This window comes from Bidens hawaiensis, unplaced genomic scaffold, assembly GCF_021521415.1.
Source record: "Bidens hawaiensis isolate Kalapana, Puna unplaced genomic scaffold, B.hawaiensis_p1.1 tig00038709_1, whole genome shotgun sequence".
Classification (NCBI taxonomy): Eukaryota; Viridiplantae; Streptophyta; class Magnoliopsida; order Asterales; family Asteraceae; genus Bidens; species Bidens hawaiensis.
The window spans coordinates 45806-72497 of record NW_027496816.1 but is presented as its reverse complement, the minus strand read 5'-3'; the positions used below and the strand labels follow the sequence as shown (position 1 = coordinate 72497).

Sequence of the window (26692 nt, the reverse complement as noted above, 5' to 3'; positions counted from 1 at the left end):
AAAAAAAAATTTCTAGAGTTCATAATGATAATGATTATCAATCAAGACACAAGAAGGTGAACGGGAAGCAGAGTCTAAGATCGAAGAGTAATTACTAATTAATCAGACACTACGGGTCGAGGTCAATTCGGGGTGACTTGGGGAAAGCCAAATACGCCTTGAGAATAGATAGGAGGCATCATAATCTCTGAGTTGTTGCCCACTTAAGTTTTGAGCTTAATTGAACCTAACTCGTATCACAGAAACGATGAAAACCATTTTAAGTAGATTACCTGCTTACAACCTGTTTCTTTATGTCATAATACAGCTGAACACGGATCTGTGTGACAGTCACGAAATTAGTATGATTCCTGTTCGGATCTTTTCTAAAACATGGTAGTCCCTGTCGAGACTGAAATTTGATCCCGTGTACTTTAATTTTTTCAAATTTTTGTTACTTTTGTAATTGTTTGATTTTATACCTGGTTACTTGGTCTTGATCGTTTCATTTAACGCTTTAAAGGATGTTTTAAAACTTAATTGCAAATTGTTCAATTTATGGGGTTTGTTTTGAAAAATTTTAATATCAGCGAAGTTATGCATAACTTCGCCTTATAGGCGAAGTTATCCACAACTTCGCCGATACATCTGTGGCCCTATATAAAGAAGTTTTAAGGTCAAACAGTTTCACAATTTTCAAAACCAGCGAACTTATCCTCCGATATTTCAGCGAACTTATCGATTCTATTTCATCAATCAATCTGTGTTTCTTTCTCGATTTCATTGTCGATTCAAGGTGTGTAGGGTTCTATATTCGTATAGTCATTGTCTTTAATGTTAATCACAGGTCGATACGACCCGTTTCGTGACCTCGATTATTTGAAACCTAAACACCCGAATTTCAAACTTGATATTACGTGATAGTAATTTGCATGAACGTCTAAAACTTCATAAAATCATGTATTTCGGAGTCCTCGATCTCCGAAATCATCATCTACACGTCGTTCAAAATCCTAACTGTTGCCGATTCGGATTCGGCGAAGTTACAGTTTAGGCGAAGTTATCCGTAACTTCGCCTGAGGTTTAACTTCGCCGAATTATTGATTTTGAAACAGTTTATGAGGCGATGTTGTGATTAGGCGAAGTTATCCGTAACTTCGCCTGGACCATTTTACATAACAGTTATCAGACGAAGTTCAAGTTGAAGCGAAGTTGTTTCCCAACTTCGCCCCACCTTTAACTTCGCCTGTACATAATAGATCACAACTTCGCTCATGGTAACAGGCGAACTTGTGATTCGCTTTGAAGTTTATCTAACTTAACCTGTTTGTTGCAGATATGGCTGCTGTTGCTGGAGCAGGTGGTGCAGGCGGTGATGACGGAGGTGATCAACAAAGACAGTTCTTCCCGGGTCACAACATGTATATCACCTTAGACCCGGAAGCGAGCAGAGTTGATGATTTCCGCGAAATCATCACATTCCTTTTACGCTCGAGGATATTCCACGCCATTACAACAACTCTGCCGATATCCTTACCCAACATTGAGGATTTCTGGCAGACCGTGGAATACGACTGTAGAGTCGAACCCCCGGTGATGCGAGCAACAGTAAACAATCAACTTGTTCAGTTCTCTTCTGAACATATCCGGGCGGCTCTGCGGTTTGGAAACGAGACAATGGATGACCCTACAGAGTTTGTAGCTCCTTTCCGCGATGGAGCATTTTTGAGGATGGGTTATTCTGGTCCCTTGGGGGATTCGCAGAGAAGGAAGGGATTTCTGCTTGACCAGTGGCGCTTTCTCATGCATGTTATGATAGTATGCATGTCAGGGAGAAAGGCGGGCACTGATGGCATGGGCGCGACCATGCAGTCAGCGATGACTGCTCTGACTTACAACAAGCGATTCAGCTTTAGTCAGATGGTCTTTTACGAGATTGATCGTCAACGAAGAGCGATGGCGCGTGAGCGGTTCATCATGTATCCAAGATTCCTTCAAATGATCTTAAATCATGTTGCTCCAACACTTCCTCAGCGCCGTCCGATCCGATATGTAGAGAGTGTGAACAAACGGATCTTCGCCCAGTGTCGATCCTCCAGTGCGAGGAGAAAAACTGAGCTTCGTCCTCGCCATACTCCACTCTTTGGGTACTTAATCAACCCGGGGTATGTGCCTGCTCGTGGGGATGAGTTTAGGGACCCGGCACCACAACAGGCAGGAGCACCTCAAGCTATACCTGCTGCTCCTGTTGTGTCACCGGAGGAGAACGTGGACCTTGATGCAGAATTTGGTGGTCAAGGCTTCTTTGATATGGATCGGGTGGATCCAGAGGAGAACGTTCAGGTCCCAGTTGAACGTGCCTCGACTGTGCATGTTACTAGGACAGCTGCTATGGCGGCTGGTTCTGATTCAGATGATGAAGTGGCAGAGGCGAGAAGGATTATGGTGACTCGAGAAAGACTACATGGGAAAAGAAAGAGAACAGATGATGATGACGAGTCAGACTATGAGGAAGAGGTACAACAGTTGATAAGGAGGTCAAGAAGGGAACGGATAGGTGCAGGATCAGGAGCCGGTGAGAGCTCTAGGGTGGTACGTTTCACTCCACCAGCACTATCCGGTATGACAATGGTTCCCTCATCACTACAGGTTACAAGGCCAAGCGCTACGGGTGTTCCCGTAGTGGCTACTTCATCTACTTTTGGACTCCCACCCACTACTTTCCAACTTTCGGCTCCGGAAATAGTTTCATTGCCGCCTCCGACCGTTACTCCATCGGAGGTCGTGGCACAATTTATAGAGTCAACTGTTGTGGGCACTGCAGGGTTATCAATGACGATACCACCTGCGGTTACGTCTATTTCTACTTCTGAGGTCCCTGTGACATCGGAAATCCCTCCTCAGTACACTCACGAGTTATCGCATATGAGGTTCGATTTCGATGCAACCCTATCAGACTCAGAACGAATAGCAGCACTTGAACGGGTCGTGGCAGAACAATCAAGGGTGAATCTTATCCAGACCCAGGCTATTCAACGCCTAGTTGCAGAGAATCAGATGCAGTCGTCCCTGCTGGTAGAACATGGAAAGATCATAGATGCTCTGAAGGAGTTCTTGGCATCTCAGGGGGAGACGAGCTGTAAAGGCGACGAGTTGAGGACGAAGAGAAGGAATGATAGAGACGATGATCCCAATGCGTCGAAAGATGCAGGTGGTGAGCTACCAAGAACTGATCAAGCTCTTGGGACTTCCACAACTCAGGGGGAGTCGACAACTGCAGCTGGTGGTGATGATGTGGTGGTGGTGGACGTAGAGGAGATGGATGATGGTTTGGTTGGTGATGATGATATTCTACCGAGTGATGTGATAGAGAAGATTGGAGAAGATATTGTGATTGATTATGAGATTGAAGAGGGAGAGATAGTAAAAGAGAATGTGGAGCATGACATTCCAGATGTTGAGAAAGCCGATATGAGTAAAGAGATGGCAAGTGATGAGTCTGAATGGGAAGAGCAGCCTAGATGGAAAGAAAGCTATGCTCAGTGGTTCGTCAAAACGAAGAAACCGGCGGTTCCTACGATGTTTAAGAAGAGTTACAACATTAAAGGCTATGCTGAAGCGAAGAAAGGGATTATTTGCTGGATCTATGATGAGCAGTTGAGGCTCTTCGTGATTAAAAGGTATGACGGTATTCAGTATTTTAAAAGACTGTTAAGATCGTTGAATACACTGCCGGAATGTGAAGTGAAAGACTTAGCCAGATTGGGGTTAATCAATCGAAGTGACGATAATATGGCTAGAGTTATTGGGAAAATTGTTTGGAAAGAAAGTATAAAAGAGAAGAAATTTGAGCTGTTAAAACCACAAAAGGGAAAGCTTGTTGAAGACAATGATAGAGGTTTGAGAGCTGATGGAAAACCTTGGATGGTTATGAAGTATAAACCGATCCGGTGTTTGAAAGAAGTACCGATGAAGCTTATGCCCAAGGATGTGCTTAAAGACCTAAAGTGGTGGTTTGTAGATTGTGAGACAGCTGAGGCAGTGATGGAAGACGAGGATGAACAAGAGGTGCTAAGAGTTTACGATCCGATGCATTTGGTAAACTTATCGCAAGCTGATCTGCAGGTGCTCAATGAGAAGAAAATCTTTTATATTCCTGCTTGGAAGGACGAAGCGAGGAAATATCAAAGGGTTGTGTCTGTTTGTGTTCGAGAAGGAGTGCATGCGTGAAGATACAAGGTTGAAGATTACAGGACACGTGTTTGAAGCTAAAGAGATGAAGCTACTGCCAAGGGGGAGTCTGTTGGTGCTGATGTCAGTAGTTCAGTGTCTAGTGTCTGTAATCGTGTTTGTAATGTTTTATGTTTTGTATAAGCGAAGTTGCTAACAAGTTCGCTGATATGGGCGAACTTGTTAGACAAGCGAAGTTAGTGACAACTTCGCCTGAACATGCCAGGCGAAGTTGTCGTGATTATATAAGGTTTTATTTACGGCTTATTCGATATAGATTAGTTAACAGTTTACGAGTTTTCGTGTATTCGAGTCAGAGAGAGTCTGTAATCAAGTGATCTTCGTATCACGTGTTTAAGGTTGGTATACAACGTGTTTGATTATCGTGTGTTAACCGTATTGTTTTCTATACTCGTAACGTCTTACGTAGGGATTCCGCACCTGCGTAGTACGCGATATCTCGTGTAGATCCGGCTAGGAACCTACAGAAATCGAGAAAGAATGAACAGATGATAATCGATAACTTCGCTGTAGGTTTAAGAGATTAAGTTCGCTGATTGACAGTAAGATAAGTTCGCTCCGGTTTGAAAATAATGAACTGTTTAACCTTTACTCTTCTTTATATAGGGTCAGATTTATTCAGGCGAAGTTATGGATAACTTCGCCTATTGCAGGCGAAGTTATGCACAACTTCGCTGAAATTAAAAAATTTCAAAACAAATCCCATAATTTGAACAATTTGCAATTAAGTTTTAAAACAACCTTTAAAGTGTTAAATGATACGATCAAGACCAAGTAACCAGGTATAAAATCATACAACTACATAAGTAGAAAAATTTTAAAAAATAAAGTACACGGGATCAAATTTCAGTCTCGATAGGGACTACCATGTTTTAGAAAAGATCCGAACAGGAATCATACTAACTACGTGACTGTCACACAGATCCGTGTTCAGCTGTATTATGACATAAAGAAACAGGTTGTAAGCAGGTAAATAACTTAGAATGGTTTTCATCGTTTCTTTGATACGGGTTAGGTTCAATTAAGCTCAAAACTTAAGTGGGCAACAACTCAGAGATTATGATACCTCCTATCTATTCTCAAAGCGTATTTGGCTTTCCCCAAGTCACCCCAAGTTGACCTCGACCCGTAGTGTCTGATTAAATAGTAAGTACTCTTCGATCTTTGGACTCTTCTTCCCGTTCTCTATCTTGCATCTTGATTGAAAAGTATTAATTTATGAACTCTAGAATGTCTCAATAACTCACATTTCTTTTTAACATTTACACAACTTCCGATAAACTACTGCAAGTCCCGAATCTGGATCACTGCAGTATCTTGACACGTTATCTTCACGGGAATCAGAACACTCACGGGCTCGTGTATGACTGGGTAATCGCTTTTCTGCCTATCATTCGGAAAGATATATATGGAGACATGCACAACTCATAAGGAGTTTCCAAGTAAAATCGAGTAGATTTAGTTAGTATCACTTATACTTTTACGCACCATAAAAAAGCTACCATGACATACAATGACTGTTCTAATGTCTTTTAGGCCTTATAACTTCACTAGTTAAGCACACAGAATCAGTATATCTATCATTTTCCAGGTTGGATCAATTTTCTGGTAAACATAGTAAAGGAACTTCTTACGAAGTAGTAGACTTGAAAAATAATTTCATCTCCCGAAAAATTTTTTTTTTAACTTCTATCGCCCCGATCAAGTCAAAGTCTTCAGGTAAACGGCTATCCTGAAGATCCAATGGATCAGCTGGACCGACCACATACTAGTATGTGTCCTTCTAACTAAGTTTGAACGACTAATTTTCAGCGAAATAATAAAAACACATCATAAACCGCCCCGGTCACTTTCAGTCATCTGGTTAATGGCTATCCACATATTCTACAAGTAGAAATGAGGACCAAACATATCCGAAGATATGTCCTTCAAACTGAGGCAACCAACATAATTCTAAGCGATAGTGACGTTTTTTTTTTTTTTTTTTAACAAAGTCACAAAACATGGTTACTCGGGATTGATCATCCCATTCAGCTCAACAAGGTTTTGAAATCTAGTTTTGTCAAACGCTTTCGTAAACATGTCAGCAAAATTATCTAGCGTATCAACCTTTTCGAGCACAATCAGTTTCTTCTCAGCACAATCCCGTATAAAATGATGACGGATGTCAATATGTTTAGTTTTACTGTGTTTTACGGGATTGTTAGTTACTGAGATAGCAGCAGTATTATCAATGCAAATAGGAGTATGAGTGAAATTCAGACCATAATCGCGCAACTGCTGTTAAATCCAAAGAACATGGGAGCAGCAGTTGGATGCTGCCGTGTATTCTGCTTCACAGGTTGAAATGGCGACTGAGGTCTGCTTCTTGCATTGCCATGACACTAATCTGCCTCCGAGAAACTGACAACCACCTGTTGTTGACTTCCGACTCTGATTGCACCCTCCATAATCAGAATCCGTGTAGGCGACCAACTCCAAGTCTCCTCCTCTCGTTTACCACAACCCCAGCTTAGGCTTGCCTTTGAGATACCGTAGAATCCTCTTCGCACCCTTCAAGTGAGATTCCTTTGGGTTTGCCTGAAAGCGAGCACAAAGACAAACTGCAAACATTATATCAGGCCTAGAAGCAGTTAAGTACATTAAAGAACCTATTATTGCCCGATATTGGGTTGGGTCCACGTCTGCATCATTGTCTAAATCAGCACCCAATTTGTGGTTGACGCAGACTGGAGTATCGTATGGAGTGCTGTCCTCCATCTTGAAGCGTTTGAGAACATCATGGACATACTTAGTCTGATGAATGAACATCCCATCTTTCTTCTGATCAACCTGCAGTCCTAAGAAGAAAGTTAGTTCACCCATAGCACTCATTTCAAATCTCTTCTTCATGACGGCCTCAAACTCCTGACACATGGCGACTTTTGATGCAGCAAAGATGATGTCGTCCACGTAGACTTGCACCAGTAGAAAGTCGCTCGCTTTTCTCTTGAAGAACAAAGTGCTATCAATCTTTCCTCATTCAAAACCATTTTCAAGCAAGTAGTCGGATAGTGTGGAATACCAGGCACGAGGGGCCTGATGTAGCCCATACAGTGCTTTACTTAGCTTGTATACGTGATCAGGAAAGTCTGGGTCAGGAAAACCCGGAGGTTGCTCAACGTACATAACCTCATCGACTTTACCGTTTAGGAACGCACTCTTCACATCCAAATGAAATCCCTTCATCTCCTTATGTGCAGCAAATGCCAAAAACAAACGAATGGCTTCCAATCTCGCGACTGGAGCAAACACCTCATTATAATCGATCCCCTCTTGCTGATTAAAGCCTTTTACAACTAGCCTCGCCTTGTTCCTGATAATAATCCCTTTCTCATCTCTCTTGCATTTGAAGACCCATTTTGTGCCAATCGCATGCACATTCTTTGGTTTTGCAACCAAGTTCCATACCTCCATCTTCTTAAACTGGGCTAATTCTTCTTGCATGGCTTTGACCCACGAGTTGTCCTTGAGAGCCATTTGATAGTTCTTTGGTTCAATCTGGCTGATGAAGCAGGTGTACAAGCATTCGTTGATTATGCCTGAATCTTTAATGCTTGTATAAACACAGGTGTGCTCATTCAAGCTTTGTCTTGTTTGTACACCGTCGGACAGATCACCTATCACATTCTCCAATGGGTGATTTTTGTGAACTCTCGTAGTCGGAAACGCACTGACTTGCAGATTGTCTTCCAGATTCGAAGATAGCTCATCAGTGGGTGATTGTTGTTGAGAGTGAAATGGATTGAAGAATTCCTCTTCAGTAGCGGCAGCAGGGGTATCGACAGCATTTGACGAGGAAGGCTGACATTCATCATACTTCGGTCGTTGCACATAATTGTCTTCCTCATCATAAATCATCTTCGAAGCAATTCTTTCATCTACTTACTCGATTAAGGATATAACAGGCTGTTGCAACAGCTTCAGCCCAGAACACCACAAGAAGTTTCGAATCAGCCAGCATGGTTCTGGATCCTTCAATTAACGTTCTGTTCTTCCTCTCAGCCACTCCATTTTGTTGCGGAGTATACGGAGCGCTGTACTGATGTTCTATTCCTTTCTGTAAGCAGAAGAGCTCCATCTGATAGTTCTTGAACTCAGTCCCATTGTCACTCCTGATGTATTTAACTCTTTTTCCCATAATGTTCTCAACTTTGGTAATCAAATTTATTACCATCTGAACAGTTTCATCCTTTGACTTCAGGAAATATACCCAAGAGTATCGAGAGAAATCATCAGTGATCACCAAGCAGTAAGATGTTCCTCCTAGGCTTTTTGCATTCACGGGACCAAAGAGATCCATGTGAAGTAGTTCTTGGGTACTGACTATTGAGTTAACCTTCTTGGTGCGATGGGATTTCTTGTGTTGCTTTCCCTTTTTGCATGATAAACATTGGTCTTCAAAGTTAAAATTCTTCAAGGGAACACCCAGCACAAGCCCATTCTTGACAATGTAGTTCATTTTCCGAAGATGAATATGCCCCATTCTTCTATGCCATAATTCGGACTCCGATTCAGTTGCTTTCGACAGAAGACACGATTCTTCTGTGGCCATCTCAGTCGACCTCATGTCCATAATATACGTGTTCTTTTCTCTTGGAGCCTTCATAACAATCCAATCCTCTGGTATCTTGAAACCAGGATATAGCACGATCGCCTCATTCTTGGTAAAATGTACGGTGTAATCTTTGTCACAGATCTGCGAAACACTCAGCAGATTGTGCTTCAGTTCTTCAACAAAATTTACTTTCTCTAACGTCATCTTTCCGTTAGTCACCGTCCCAATTCCAGTGATCCTTCCACCGCTCTCTCCAGCGAAACTCACTCTTCCTCCCTAAACAGGTTTCCATTCGTGTAACAAACTCTTGTTACCCGTCATGTGCCGGGAACAGCCGCTATCCACAACCCATTGATTGTTTGCAGCCCTGTTCAAATGTTCCTGCACGATTAAAGCAGATGATTAAAATCTGGGGACCCAAGACCTATTCGATACATCCCGTACCTTGGCTGTCCAAAGTTAGTATCAGAATAATTTCTGTAAGTCCTAAAAGGATACCTTCTTGGAGATTGACTTTGAGGCCATCCAAACCTTCTTGAATTAAATGAATTATTACTTATGGTTTGGTTGTTAGCAGTGAAAAACTGAGATCTTTTTCTTTGAAAACCTGAATTAGTCCAATTTCTGAACTTTGATGAGTTTTCAGTTTTACCACTATTGTAGTTACTGTTAGTTCTGTTTTCAGTTTTTGAAGGCCTCACACCTCTGAATCTCTGCTTCAGAGGGCAATCAACAATTAGGTGTCCTAATTGATTACATCTGAAACAACTCCTGTGTTCAACTTTCTTTTCAATAGTTGTTTTAGATGATGAGGCTGCATTACTGCCCGTTTGTCTCACATATGGTGGGACATACGGGTTTAGTGGAGATTTCTTTTCAGTTGTTTTATGTTTCTCTCCACTTTTTGGTAACACTGCCTTTTCTTTTGTCTCACTCGACTCGGATGACTTGTCCGAGTTTGATGAAACAGGACTAGGAACAGAAATCTTCACATTAGACACAGGCTTACTCGTTTCGCCTTTACTAACTTCTGGATCTTTAATAGTTACCTTAACCGGACCTGTCAGACTATAATCAACATCAACAGATTTCTGATTACTAGGATCATAAGTGTAATTATGATTGTAAGGTGGTGGAACTTCATGATAACCAATTCCTCCCCTTTTAACTGGGGAACCTTGATCACTAACGAGGTGATCAAGTATAGCGGTGGAATTTCTGAATTTCTCAAGTTTCCTGTTTAGTTCCACCACTTTCACCTGGTGATCAGCTATCTGTTTATCCCTTTCAGCTATTAGTTTGGTTTTCTCTTCTAATACTTCATAGCTAAGATCAATTACTTTAATTTTTTCAGCTAGATTTGCTTTAAGACTCCTAATATCTTTCTCACTAGCTTTTATTTTCACTTTATAACTGTTTTCTCTAGCTTTAGTGAAATGATGATCTTCTTTTAAGGTTTTAAATTGAGCATCCAAACTAACATACTGATCAGTTATAGTTGTCAATTGTTCAGACAGATTTTCACACTTAGTACAAGGGAGTTTGGTACTTACCTCAGTGAGATGGTCTTTCACATCTGCCATGTAAGCTTCATTTTGAGCTTCTGCCATGTAAGCTTCACTTTCGCCAGTCACTTTCTCAGTATCTGCAGTTTCGATGTTCTCGACATTTGCCTGTTCGAAGACTTCTTCAACATGCAGATTCCAGTTATACTCCTCATTCTGTCTGGAAATCATGGCTCTATTCTCATTACCACCCCCATTCTGTTGTGTAGACCTGTTTTGACTGCGTTTTACACGTTCATTTGTGCACTCCTTCGCAAAATGGCCATTCTGTTGACAGTTGTAGCACCTAACCTTCGACTTATCGAAGCCCAGTCTTTCACCAACAAACTTCCTACCTGTCTTCTTCATAAACCTCTTAACCCTTCTCACAATCATAGCTATCTGCCACTGCAGATCCATCTCTTTCAGATCATCAGCATCGATCTGATCATAATCTTCATCCAAAGTTGCAGGATCAACAATCTTACCCTGAATGTAATTTTCATACGAAGCAATGAAGGATGCATAGAGAGCAAACTGCTGTTCAGCAGATCTAACACTCATGGGCATCCTTGAGTAGTTGTTGTTCGAAACACTTGGGGTAAAACTACTCTTGGTTGCTTGAGGGTTAGAAGCATTTGATCCTCCAGCTACAAAGCACACATCACCATTCATGTTGAGAGATACATGACCTTCATGTGTTGAGTTAGCGCCCGACTCTCCCTTTGAGTAGTAAGCAGACGAATCAGACTTCGAACATGAACTTGTATTAACCTTTGCACCATACATTCCTGGATCTTGAACCTGATCAGTAGGTGTCTCTTTTCAAACCATGTTTAGTTCAAAAGTTCGTAGCTTGTTAACTGCTGTTTCCAGGTCATAGTCGGCAAAGTCTTTGTCTTCTCTCATCAACACAGTGTACATCTCCCATTTCGGTGGGAGAGCATCAAGAAGCTTTTCAACAATTTCATCTTCTTTGTAAGTAATGGAGTAGTTGTTGAGTTCGGTTATCAGATGATAATATCTAGTGATGATATAATCAAGTGATTCATTCTTCAAATACTTGAAGACCGAGAACTGGGTTTTAAGTAGTTTAATCTTTGAAGCACGAATTCCCACATTACCCTCAAAACGGTTTTCAAGTGCTTCCCAAAGCTCTCTAGCAGTTTATACTTTCTGAAGGTCTGAAGAATCTCTTGTGGAAGAGCCATAGTAATTGCAGCCTGAGCTTTGCTTTCAGCCTCATACATTTTCTTCTCTTCTTCTTCCATCTCTTTGTATTTCTTTATCTGATCATGACCCTCATACTCAGCAGTTGGTGGAATGTAACCATCTTGTATGCACACCCACATTTTAGCATCTTGGTACTTGACATATTGTTCAAAACGATCTTTCCACGCTACATAATCGGTTTTCTTAAGCATCTTCGGTGCCTTTGTAGCTGACCCCACTTCCACTTCCATCTTTACCAGTTCAGTAATGTTAATTGAAGACATCTTTCTCAAGACAAAATGAAATCCGAAAAATAAAAATTTTATTTTTCACAGTACTGTAGGCGAAGTTGTGGATAACTTCGCTTAAGTCTGAACTTCGCCGATTCTGAACTTCGCTTCCTCTTTAAATTCGCTTAAGGTAAGCGAACTTGTGAAGTAGGCGAAGTTGTGGGTAACTTCGCTTGAGATAAGCGAACTTGAGAAGGTAGGCGAAGTTGTGGATAACTTCGCTTAACCTTATATCTTCGCCGAAACCCTACGAACAGTGACGGCAACTTCGCCTGATGAACACGATGGTTTTGCAGGTTTGATTTCTGGATTTTGCGAGGTTTGTGACGGTGTAATGGGTTGTTTATGATGGTAGGAGGTGAGTATAACACTAAAACTCGATAAACACGTCCCGCGAATAGTCGAACGGAATGATTTCTACACCCGCGTGATAATCCCGAACCACACAATCGAGCACAAGCTCTGATACCAATTGTAGGTTCCCAGCCGGATCTACACGAGATATCTCGTTCTACGTAGGTGCGGAATCCCTACGTAAGACGTTACGAGCGTAGAAGACGATACGAGTTAACACGATCGAACACACGTTACAATAAACAAATACTCGTTATATTGCAACCTTAAACACATGATACGATGATCACTGATTACAGGACTCTCTGACTCGTAAACTCGAATAATTAAACTTCTTATTGATTAAGCCGTAACCTAATCAATATATATCACGACAACTTCGCCTGGCATGTTCAGGCGAAGTTGTCCCTAACTTCGCTTAGTTCACAAGTTCGCCTGTATCAGCGAACTTGTGAGCTAACTTCACTTACATACAAAAACACAAATCTAACAAACTCGATTACAGACACTTGACACTGAACTACTGACATCATGCACCAACAAGCTTAACTGGACAAATTCTATTAGTTACACCTATAAAGCTTCGGTTAACAATTCGTACTTCTGAATTGCTGTTCTAACAATTGTACTTCTATGGCTGCCATTATCAGGAGCTCAAAGATGCCATGGAGGAGTCGGAATTGCAACCCGCATATGGGTCAGTACTTTCGCAATACTATTATTAGCAACTCGGTTTTCCATTTCTCATGAATGATTGTGATGTAGTGGATCTTATATGTTTACCAATATATTATGTAACGAGTTCAAGATTACAGTTTTATTGTAACATTATTTGTTCATTATTTAGTTTCATAGAATTTATTGGTGATTTGTAATTGTTGAGTTGTCTCATTTGGCTACATATTAATCAAGTACAAATGTGTTTGGGAGTTTGTGACCCAGTAACATAGATGAAGTCCCATTCAAAAATCCTACGTTCGAGTCCTAAGAAATACAAAACTTTTGTATTCAAATCAAATGTGTATTTGAACATCATCTTAAACTCTCCTCAAATGGACTACTCCAGTTTATAAACTACTTTAGTTTTAGGTTTTATGTTGAAAAACAACTGGTATAATGACTTGAGAAATAAAGAACAATTATAACTCTAAAACTTGTTTACTGTTACTGATTAAAGATTACAAATTACATCGATTGTATCTTACATTCTCCCACTTGGCCGAGTAATCATTTATTATGAGTATTAGATAAGCCTGATCAGGAGTTAACACTCATTTTAGCTTTCAACTTAAACTGGAGCAGAGAAATACAGTCATTGAATTGAACATCAGCTCAAGACCCCCATTAATCATACTGTAGTCCTTATTTAAAGCCTAAATAGTTATGATCAAAATTTTCAAGTAAGCCCTTTAAACGTTTGATTTGTATAATAATTTGTCTATATGTCATTATGCATGCAGAACATATTAAGAGACATACAAATCAAAACTGATGAGGAAATTTAATAGTTAATCATTCATAGTATGATATGCAGTTGCGCATAGTCATCAATAACCCGTCATTAATATAAGAGCTTTCATAATATTTTTGGGTGAGACTTTTAGTTATCGGATCCTTAAGCATATCATGAATGTATTCGATACGAAAATTTAGATTCCTCAATTCGTTCATAAGCGAATAATTAATTTCATATCAAAATTTAATGCAGCACCTCTTAAACTGTTACTGTTTGAGAAAACATGGTAGCTGACTTTATCACAATAAGTCTTCAATATATAATTTATATGGAGTTTAATAAAAACTTATGAGTTCACTAATAAATGTTCAACATTTATTGACAACAACGTTGTAATTAATCAGCATATTATGTCGTTATGACTTAGGTTGTTGTTATCAGTTTATTATGACTCCTCCATGAGATAGATTTGTCTACTGACATATGAATATATCCCGAAAATTACATTTTTTATCTTTGAATATGACAAAGTTTAGAGTAATCTACCGGTTTGAATTCTCACTCCTTCTTTTAAATTAATTCTTTCGTTTCTTTTAAAGATATCTTAGTACTCTTTTAGATGCTTCACATTAATCTAGACATATCTAGTGTGTTGCAATTTTGAGTAATATCTAAACGAGTATAGACTTGAACTTATATAAGGCTTCTACTTAATGAAGCATAAGGAAATAATCTATGTGTTCCTATTATCCTCTAAAGAAGAGCAATACTGTTTGTTACATGTGTAAGGAATATCTTATCAAAGTGTGTGAATAATACTTTGACTTATGTAACATATACTTGTCAGAAGAATGTCATCTATATAAGGACAAGTTTGTTTTTAGTTGCTCCCACTCATCTTGAGGTAGGTACATTAATCCACTTAATTTTTAATGAAAATAATTGTATAAAGATTTCATCACACTTTGATGTTTGCATTAACCCATATATGGATTTTATTGACTTATAGACTAAATGTTCTTTGACCTTCAGTTTATAACTTTTAGGTTGTTTTATGAACAAATAAGTATGTAAGTCGATTGTTAGGGAAAGTTGTTTTAATGTTCATCTAATGTAGCTCTTAACTACTATAAGCTACTAGAACAATAATGATACTTAAAGAAATCTTTTGTAATATAGGTAAGAAGATTTTTTGATAATTGTTTCTCCTTGAATATAACCTTTAACAATCAATCGTGCCTCTTACTATCTTAACGTTTCGTATTGTAATTTAGTTTAGTTATGAACACTCTTAGGTGATTCAACCAAATCTTAAAACGTTAGCCTGACTTATGGAGTCAATTATGATTGATGCTAAATGTTTAATTATAAGGGGTAGTATCATTAAACTTTCCAACATCCATTTCAACTTTAGTTAGGGAGGTTACATAATCATCAATTTTTGTAGGCTTTAAAACTTAGATGGTCTCCTGAGTTGATTATTGGGTAATTTTAAAAGTCTCAGTTTTAAGGATTAGCTCTTGGTTAGGTTGCTATCATTTTCAGGATTCTAAGTGTGTAAGAGTTGGTGCAGTGTGGTGTACAAGAGGTGTAATTGGAGTTAAATTTGGAGTAAAATTTAATGACTCTCTTCCCCCCGCATCTTGTACTTTTAACAAGTCATGATAAGGACTTTTACTGCTTCCACTGACCTTAGCAACCTTTGGGAAATTAGCATGCTTGGGGTCGATATTTAAAGACCAATAGATTCTAGTAGAGAAAACGTTAATGATGTAACTCGTCGTAGTTTCTCTTGTGAGGATTATTTTAGTAAGAAATCTGAATTTTCCCACGTTTAAGCAACAATGAAACTTTTGTAATGTTGTGATTAGCAAATCAAACATAAAGAGTTTCTAAAGAGATAAGTTTTGATGAAATAATGTTGTGATGGAGCCGTGTCTTGTACAAGAGGTGCAATTGAGATAATATCAAGTTTTTCACTCCCCCACCTCTTGCAAATCTTGTAAGTTATGATTGAGACACTTAAGGCTCCCACTAATCTTTAATATCTCTAGAAAAACTACATAAGGAGTTTCAATGATGTACGTGATGTGGGAATTTCTCATATATATGTTAGACTTGATTTGATTTCATTAACGTCCAGATGTCAAAATAAACTTAGGTACATATTTAGAAGAAATCGTATTATGTATATATGAATGGATCTCTTTAAAAACATGGACTATAGAAGTCAGATTAGATACAAGTAAATAGCTTTTTAAATGATAAAAGAATTATGTCTGAATATTTTGTTTGAATAAGTTCCACGAATGTACGTAAAATATAACTTCTGGTGGACCCATATATATTTCTTAAGCCAAGTAATGTTTAGGACATCTAACACATGATTTAAAATCACTAAGAATGAGATTATGAAAAATCACCCTCATCAACCATGTCATGATTTCTCATGAAATTTGGTTTTAATGGATGAATTTTATTGGTCTCATTTGTCTTTTGTTAAATTTTTATTTGCATGATAACAAAAGTTATGAAGTACATAGTATCATCCTGTTCTATTTTATAAATGTTTCAATCCGGATATTGATAACAAACAATATGAGAGTTTAAGGTAAGAGTGACTTTATGTTGGCTATGCAAACCTCATAACTGTCACAATGTAGCTTAAGTATTGATACTAAATTCGGATTAATCTCCAAAATATTTAAGGTATCATAAAGCGTAATTAGAAGACAGTTAATCATGGTGTCAATAACCTTAACATTTAAAGATGTCACTAACACTCATGTTAGTTATTTGTTGATTTCGGGTAAACATATAGAACTAGACTCAACCAATCATGTGTTAATGGGAATATTAGGATTAACAGACTTAAATATCATTAATATACAACTATCAATTTTAGCAAGTTATTCTTTTTAATTATTGATAGTCTTGTTGCTTATGCCTAATCTAATGATATATTTTTTGCAATGAGACTTCTCTTAGAGAACTTAGAGCTGGAAGTAATACTTTTATTTTATCTATGAACTTAGAATTATCATCTTTTTGGTTTTAGTGGTAGTGAGTTGAATAACATCTTATTTCCAGTACCAGACGTTTCTTTTCTTGTACATATGTTGCTAATCAACACACTCATATTCCTTTGGTACTTCTGAGTGTTATAGTTGATTCCTAAGGCACCAAATTGTACTATTGAAAATTTGAGTATGCAATGTACTAGAATATTGTACTTAATATCATGTGTAAGCCCTTAATTTATGGGTCATGATTATACATTATGATGTATTCAATGCTACCATTAACCTTATAGTTAGAATTTTTAAGGAGTGCATGAATCTTGGGAGTTATTTTGATTAGTCTTAGGAAAAACTAAATCAAGAATAAATCAAGTGATAGCATTAATTTATATAAGTTCTTGATTATCATTATCGTAATAGACATTATGATTAACTCATTCCATTTGTTAGGCTCTAGTTTTCAATTGAATAATTGTTATTAGAAAAAACAGTAGGATAGTCATATCATGTCTTAATGGATAATTAAAATTGAGAAGAGCTAAATGTTATTAAAACTCTTTATGAGACAAAATTCAATTGTGTTTTAAGATTAGAGTGGATGATTTGGATGAGATAGCTATTTATAGAAGAAAATTATAGTGAGTAATGTTATGAGATATTAAGATAATATATATTAAAATAAAATTTATGATCATTAGATTAATGAAGGATCATTATATTTTATTGAAGATGTAATATGTCTATTATTAACATCAAACTAAGAGACTATATTTAAAAGTTCTACTTAAATAAAAAAATAAATCATCTTTGGGCAGAATTAAATTTTATTTAAGTATGTGTGCAAAATAATTGTAACACATCATCTTTGGGCAGAAGTGAGACAATTATTTTAATTATGCACATGCTAGTTTTGCTGAATAAAAATGTAACACATCACCTTTGGACAGAAGTGAGACATTTATATTATGTTAGGCAAAATCTAACAAAAGCTTTCAGTTAGACTTGAATGATATGGTAAATGTAACTCATCACCTTTGGGCAGAAGTGATACATCAAAAGTTCATTCAAGTTAAGCCTTTATGTTTTGTAAAATTTTATAATATTTAAGTATCTACAAAACATTTTAATGAGTTAATAGTAACAACTTTCTGGGTAAAATTAAGTATTTCGAGAAATAACGTTTTCGGGTAAATTATAGTTTTCGGATGACATGGGTTCTTGGTTAATATGTTTTCAAGTATTATGGGTTTTTGGGTAAGTAATGAGTTTTCGGAAAATTAGCGTGTTTGCGGGAAGAAGATTGGAAAACCATTCCAAAAAAAACCCGTATAAGGCGATATAATTTAAAATCCGAGAACTCTAAAATCAAAAATTAATATTATCCTAATTAAACTGAAAACACAAAAAAAATAATAAAACCCATACAAATAATTCCGTAAACTAGTTGATCCCTAAACATATTTCGAAAACTAAAAGGATAATAATAAGATTTGGTTCAAATTCTTTAAGGATTAACAAATATATCTATTTCCTATTTTAATGGGATTCAAATCTTTTAAAAAAATACCAAAACTTTTAATTAATTCAAGATTTGAAAAAATATATCCCTAAATTAACTTTAACAGATTTTAATCCAGATTTGAACCAAAATATGTTATAATTTTCAAAAAATTATGATGAACACGAAGAACATCGTTGAAAATTTTAATTATTAAACATATACAAAAACTGAATTCGAAATCTTTAAACATGATTTAACAGATTTCGAAAATATTAGGGTTTATTAAATATGAATTTTAGCGATTTTAAACAGTTTCATATATTGTTTTCGTAATAGAACATGAAAAAGAAATCGAAAAAATTAGGGTTTATCAAGTTTTAGTCCATGTCTTCTAATTCAATTCCAGTTTTAGAGAAAACATGAAGAATTGATTAATCAACATCGCTCTGATACCACATGTTGATCAGTCCTTCATGTAAGTATTAAATAATGAATAAAAATAAACCTATGAACCTGTTACAGCATGGAGAGTAGTAATCACAGCAGGGTATGGATGTAGACGACATAGTTGTCAGCTTGATCGAGTTCCCCTTTAGGATGTATAGTTAAGGATGGTGTTAGGGTTCTTAAGAGGAACCCAGTTTTATGAGAGAGGAGGCACGCAAAATTGTTATGTGTGTGTGATTAGGTTATGATGTTAATATTTATCTCTCTATATATACACCCAAGGGGAAACCCTTTATCAACAATTTCCAAACTAATATATGATAAGGTATAATTAATATTTTGATCTAATATAATATAAATGATAATGATGGCCATATTAATAAATATATAATAAATGTAAGAATAAATATATAATATATATATTTATTCTTATGTTGTATTTATAACCTTAGAAATCCTAATCAAACTATAACTCTTACTAGGAGAAAAATAACTCAAAAAACTACTAGGTTTATAAGTACGACAGTTAACCATTTAACTCTAACTCATCATACTTATGTAAGATTAATCTAATTGAATCCCATCGGGACTCACATACTAGGGCCCAACGCAACATTAGCCTCCAAGTAAAGTAGCTTGTGGGTTTTCATTCCAACAAATGTTAGTACTTTGGTTTTTGTTTTAGTCATGTTGTAAAGCGGATTAAACAAATCAAAAGCGAGTCACCCAACTAATGGAACTATTCTTGGGTTTTTTTTATTACTTTGCTAATTATGGATTGCATTGTTCAAGTTGTGGTTGTAATATTGATATTACTACAATACAAAATATAAACTCGTGGTCATAAGAAAGATTTCCCATTGGTGTAACAACAACAACCATACCAGTAAATCTTACAAATAGTCAAAGTTATCAATAAGGTCCGGGGAAGATGGGATGTAGGTAAACATTTCCTCTACCTCTAGGTATAGAGGGCTGCTTTCAGCGATACCCCCGACTCCAAAGCAAACAACATAACAGTAAAACCAGTAGACTATAAAGTAGGAATATAAGAATGTGTAATAGTTTTGCTAAAAAAATAATAAGAAATATATAAGTAAAAACAAAAATAAACAAAAAAATAAAATAGATAATAACAAGAATAAAAATAAAAACAAATAAATAAATAAATAAAACATAACTAAATAAATAATAATAAATATAATAATAATAATAATAATAATAATAATAATAATAAAAAGAGAATACTAAGTACGCTAAGTTACAACCATAGGACATAATTTTAACAAAAAAAAGCTATACCGAACGCCTAAAAGTCTTTAACCGTAATTCTATCTCTCCAAGAAGTCTTACATTAATCATATTATCGGAGAGATGCAGGTCTATCAAATCATGTCTGAAAATAATTTTCAGGCTAAAAACAAAAGTGGTAAATCCCAAAGTAATTACTACAGGTGAAAGAAAAGATTAAGCTCAAAACAATTTTATGATGCTACATACATACATGCACTTTCTTTTCTTTCTCTGTTTCTCATATCAAAACACTCATGTTTAGATTCTATACGAATTAAGTTTGGAAAATAGACTCACTTGACCTCTCAACTTGGCTTCTTTTCGTGTGTGTGCGTGTGTGTATATATATAGGGGGTGATTAATGTACACTAATATACTGTCATACATTAGGTACGAGAGGATCTGGAGCGTACAATAGAACGTGGTGGCAAAGTTGTAATTAAAATGAAATTGACAATATATCGGTTATCAAAAGGGCAATTCCGTCCAGATAATATTTCAATTTAACCTCCCACTCCGCGAATTAGTTCTCCAATTTCCCCCAAATTAGGTTTCAAACACCCACAATTCCGTTCGTCAATACGTTTTTACATTAAACGGGAGTGCCTCAAAACACCAGGGAGTTGAATGCGATCTCGGCCGGAAATCCTAATTCAACTAAGCTTCTTGTTAAAGATAAAGAACGAAGGTCGAAAACGATCAACGACAGACATCAAAACGTACAAAAATCAAGTAATACATTTCTAATTTGTTAACCTAGAATGTATAATGAATTAGGTGTGAATTTGTTTGTTGTTTTGATTTGTAACAACAAACAAATTAGCATAAGCTATTACTAAGATTTTTTTGATTTGAAACAAAACGTGTTAATGTTCAATTTTGTTTAGTAAAAAGTGGGTGGGTAAATTTGAATTATCAACAGAACGTGTTAGAATGTTTAAAAAAGCATAGGTGTTTTAAGCTTGGAATAATAGATGTTGAAATCATGAGAACGTATTAAAAATGTTTCTGACAACACTGATCATATTTTTTTTGTAATGAAGATGTTGAAAAAAAAAAGAAATGCAAAACCAACTGAGGAAAAGGAACATGAACCTGCAAATAAGAAAGTTAAAACAAACAAGCCGAAGAAAGAAATTCCGACTCCGACTATGAAAAACCAATCATATCATTGAAATTCAAAAAGAAAAATGTGGAACACAAGCAACAAGATAAAAACAAAAAAAAAGGAAAATCAGAAGCCGAGTTACACAATTCTGATTCAGATTTGAAACACCAAAGAAAAAAAACCAAAAGGCCAAACCCTCAGACAACACGTTGTAGAAAACCTTTTCAAGAATATAGAGATACAAAGCTTTGGATGAGGTGTGCACCAAGTAATATTTTTGAAGCAAATAAGGTGATGAATGAAAAATAAAAAAAATGGGTTGAAGAAATATGATTCGGGTCAATGTTAACAATGAAGATTACCTCAATACCTGGTCGATTGACATATTGGTTGGTTATGAACTATGATCCTGATCTAAATGAATTAAATATGGAAAACCATATTGTTAAGATAACACCACAATTAGTTCATGAGGTTTTTGGCATACCAATTTGTGAAGAAACAGTGGTAGAAAAAAACAGACCAAGATTGGGCTCAAGCATTTGTGCAGACATGTTTATAAATCAATTTGAACATTCAAGGATAAGTATTCAAAACGTCTTGGATAGAATGAAAAAACATAATGGAAAAAGAGATGAGTTTAAACTGAATTTCCTTGTGTTATTCAACACATGCATTGGGTTGATAACAAAATCTACAACAGTCAATTTAATGTTTGTCACATCAATTGATGACTTTTCAAAAATCTCAAATATGAATTGGCGTAGCTACATGATTCATAATTTGAAGAGATAAAAAAATGACTGGAAAGGTATAAAAGAAAATGGAAAACAAGAACAATTCAATGGTCCGACAACATTGCTTGCAGTGATTTACACACACGAGTATCAAAAACGTCATGGAGCATTTGAGAAGCCAATCAGAATACCAGCAATTAGCTACATTACCACAACAACTCTTGTGAGCATGGATAGATACGTGTATAATAATGGTCCATTAACTGATACCAAGGAGGAAAAACGAAGACTCAAGTAAGTAACTATAGCTTTCTAATTTTAAAAATATGACTACTAATGCTATAATAATTTATTCTTTAAAAATACCTAAACAGTGAATCATGGTCCTTCAAATATTGAACCAACTGAAAAGGGTAAGGTTCTGATGATCACTGCATCTTGCAATGAAAAAGTGAGTGAACATAGAACAAGCCATGTTCAATTAGTGCAAAAAAATGTGACTGAGGTGGATAATGCAATGATTAACACTGCTACTGCAAAGAGAATGAAATAGTTGAAATTGATCATGGTAAGTAACTATAACTTTATAATGTTAAAAATATTACTGCTGATGCTATATTAATTTTATCATTGAAAAAACCAAAAACAGTAACGATAGTCCTTCAAATATTGAACCAACTGAAAAAGGTAAGGTTCTGATGATCACTGGAGCTTGCAATGAAAAAGAAATAAAAAATGATCAAGTAAGTGAACATGCAACAAGCAGTGTTCAAAAGGGGAAAAAATGTGACTGAAGAGGATAATGGTATGTTGAACACTAGTGATGGCAAGGATAATGAAAAAGAACAAAATGAAAAAAAAAATTATGAATATTATTTCTATATCCCTATAGGAACAGCAACTCAATAAATAATAGACTACTACAATACCCAACCAGAGTTGTCTGGATTGTCTGCATATCTGTCAAAAGAACATTTCACCAAAGAGGAAGAGGTAACAATTCTACACATACAAAACAATTTTGTATAAAAATATTAACAAAAATATTTATTGCAGAATTGGAATAAAGAAATAGACAACAAGTTAGAGGAATTTGAAAAAATTGTCTCTGAAATTAATGAGTTGGTAAAGAGAGGTAAAGAAAAACATAGAACAAATATATGGTTATTTGATAGGTGTTGTGCTTGGAAGCTAAATTCTATTAAAAAGATTGTTAAAAAAAACACCATTTGGATCTCAATCTGAATGAGGAGGTCTAAATGAATTAGGTAAACACCATTTTTTTCTTTTAATTGTATAATACAATACCTAACCAACACCCCTGTATAAAATTATGGTTGCAGCAGTTGATCTTTCCTTAAATCAAAACAACTCTGGTGTGGATTCATGGTATGCTAACAAGGAAGACAATGAAGGTAAAACTAGTACGTTTGAATACGTTTTAGACCTTTACATTTTAATTGTTTTTATCTATTATGTAATTATATCAAAAAGAGGACGTGAGCCAAGACAATGAGGTAGAAAATGATGTTCAGAATCAAGTTGAAGTAACCAAGGGGCAAGGGGAAATTCAAGGTAAAAAAATACCATCTTCTTTATACGTTCGTATACGTTTTTGCTCGTTTGTACTTTCTTATACGTATACTTTCTTATACGTTATGCACAAAATTTTTATATTTATTATGTGTGTAAATGAAAAAGATGACGTGAGCACCAAAAATATGAGCATTGACCGTGAGAAAGATGTTCAGAATCAAGGCAATGTAACAAATGAAAAAGAAAAAAGATGATGGTAAGAAATCTGCTTTATACGTTCTACATTTCTACAGTTTATTTTTTTTATTTATAAGGTATTTTAGATGACAAAGATGAGGTATTAAATGATGTTGAAAATCAAGTTGAAGTAACCAAGGGGCAAGGGGTAATTCAAGGTAAAAAAAATACCATCTTCTTTATGTGTTCTTATACGTTCTACTCCTTTGTACTTTTTTATACGTATACGTTCTTATACTTTCTACATTTCTACAGTTTAATTTTTATTTATTTATGCGTATACTTTTCGGTCCCGAATAATCACTCACACTCACAGTTAATGTTACAATCCACACAATAAATGTGTCGACAAGAGGATTAATGACGGTTGCTATTTTGGTTAAGAAAAATGTTTGTAAACGGCGGAATCAGATACAAACATAAATGTTGCTTATGTATCTTAAATGTAACAGACACAAACAATCACTAAAGCTTGCTAGAAGATCACATCTAATCACAAAGCTTGTTAGACTGACTTAAACAATCTATAAAATAGTTAAGTTCGCTAGAAAGTTTAGAAAATAACAAAGCTTCCTAGTGAACAGTGGAATCAATCATATCAACTAGTTTGCTAGAAACAGATGTACTTTCAAACAAATCATCAAAGTATGCTCGAAAGTCCTAACTATATAAAAGCTTGCTAGGAAATATCATATTCAAACATAAACAAATATCAAGCTTGCTCGGAAAGTTAAATTTCAAGTAAAATAATGAACTCTACCCGAAAAATGTTAAATACTTCAAAGCATGCTCGAAATTGATAAACTTAGACACAAACATCTAAGTATGCTCGGAAAGGTTTTATATCATCAAACCTTATCCGAAAATACATATTCAACCTTTTTGAAGGTAAAATGCAACACTTTTTGACTTAAACACTGTAGAAAGAGATAATTGGTATAATTTGCTTGATTCTCATTATCACCAAACTGATTACATATATACACAGGAAATCCCATTTAATTAGGGATGAAATCAACAAACAATATTATCTATATTTAACCGATATACATGCCAACTATACAATATCTATCAGACCTCCGCAGTCGAAGCTGGAGGTTCACGAAGGCTGAGACTGGTACGAAAATCTTCAAAGAGGGCTTTAGGAAGGCCTTTCGTAAATATGTCAGCAATGTGGTAACGGGATGGAACGTGAAGAACGCGCATGAGACCTCGTTGAACTTTTTCACGAACAAAGTGGATGTTAAGCTCAATGTGTTTAGTTCGTTGATGCTGGACTGGGTTACCGGATAGGTAAATGGAACTTAAATTATCACAATACACCAATGAAGCATGAGTGAGTGGCCAATTGAGTTCCAGAAGAAGGTTTCGAATCCAACAAATTTCCGCAACAACTTTCGCAATACCTCGGTATTCAGCTTTTGCGCTTGAACGTGAGATGGTTGATTGGCGTTTCGAGGACCAAGCTAGCAAGTTGTTGCCAAAGTATACGCAGTATCCCGACGTGGATCGACGAGTGTCGGGACACCCATCCCAATCGGCATCAGTGTAGGCACGTAACGAGGTCGAGGTCATCGGCCCAAGAGTAGGCCCAAGATGAGAGGTGCCCCGAATGTATCGTATGATACGTTTTAAACTATCCTAGTGCGGAAGGCGCGGGGAATGCATGTGCATGAAAACCTGTTGGACCGAGATGTCGGGTCTCGTAAAAGTGAGATACTGGAGGGCTCCGACCAAGCTTCTGTAAAGGGACGGGTCCTTGAACTCGGGGCCATCTGAAGGAAGCTTTCCTTTAGTGTCAACCGGAGTTGCAACGGGTTTGCAAGAGGTCATGTCGGCTCGATTTATTATGTCTTGCGCGTAATTCTTTTGTGAGAGGAACATTTCGTTACCCGTTCGTTTTACAGATATCCCTAAGATAGCTAAGCGGCCCAAATCTTTCATTGCGAATTCCGAGCTTAGACTGTCCATCAGATTAATACGAAGTTGCTCGGACGATGTCGTGAGAAGTATGTCGTCCATATATAAAAGCAAATATGCGGTGTCGGAACCGTGATGATAAGTGAACAGTGAGTTTTCACTCCGACTTTGCTTGAATCCCAATTTGAGAACAAATTCGGTGAAGTGTCGGTACCAAGCTTGAGGTGCCTGTTTCAGGCCGTATAATGACTTCTTAAGCAAGCAAACGTGATCCGGGAACCTTCTATCTCGAAAACCCATAGGTTGATGCATGTATACCGTCTCGTGAAGTTTCCCGTGAAGAAATGCATTCGTGACGTCAAGTTGATGAACGACCCACGATTGAGATAATGCGATAGATAGGACCGTTCAGATGGTTGTCTATTTGACAACTGGGCTAAAAGTTACACCGCAATCAATACCAACCTGCTGACTACGACCATCGCACACCAAGCGTGCTTTATAGCGCTCCAATGACCCGTCAGATCTGAATTTATGCCTGAATAACCACATGCACCTGATAATATTCATAGTTGGTTGGCGCGGGACTAACTCCCACGTCTCATTTTTAATAAGGGCATCGTACTCGTTTTGCATAGTGTTTTGCCATACAGTAGTGGACAAGGCAGTTTTTGGAGAGTTGGGTACTGGTTCGACATGTGTAGTGTTAAGGTTGAAGTGTGGTTTCGGTTTTAAGATCCCGTCCATGGCACGTGTCCGCATGTTTCGATTGGGAGGGGGCCTAAGGCTGTGATGTGGAGTGTGTTGGCATTGGGGGCCGTAGGCTGGGTGGTGGCTGCAGCTTTCGGACAGCAAGAGTAGGTGAGAATCGGCGACGGTATATTAACCGAATAAGGCTCAGTTTGGGGAGATGCCGGTTCGTTGGGTGTTTGAGCGGCTGGTTGGGGAGTTTGGGGAGAATCCGATTCGTGGGGAGAATCCAGTTCGTTTATTGGATTGATGGGTGGGGTGGTAGAGTCCCCCGGGTTGGCAATATGTGGGTTTTGAGAGGAGGGTTTGTGAGGAGTGTTATGGAGGTTCGACCAAAGGGATGGATGTGGTGGTTCGGACAGGAATATATACGGGTCTGATGTCGGTTTGGTGGTTTTGGAATATGGGGAAAACGGCTTCGTCAAAGATTACATGTCGGGAAGTAATCACTTGACGGGTT

At 36.8% G+C, this 26692-nt stretch overlaps 1 pseudogene; it reads left to right on the top strand.

The window, feature by feature from the left end:
- The window catches only part of LOC143590653 (antimicrobial ginkbilobin-2-like protein), a 34160-nt pseudogene extending 11818 nt beyond the window's left edge, over positions 1 to 22342 (top strand).
- The last annotated feature ends 4350 nt before the right edge of the window (positions 22343 to 26692 follow it).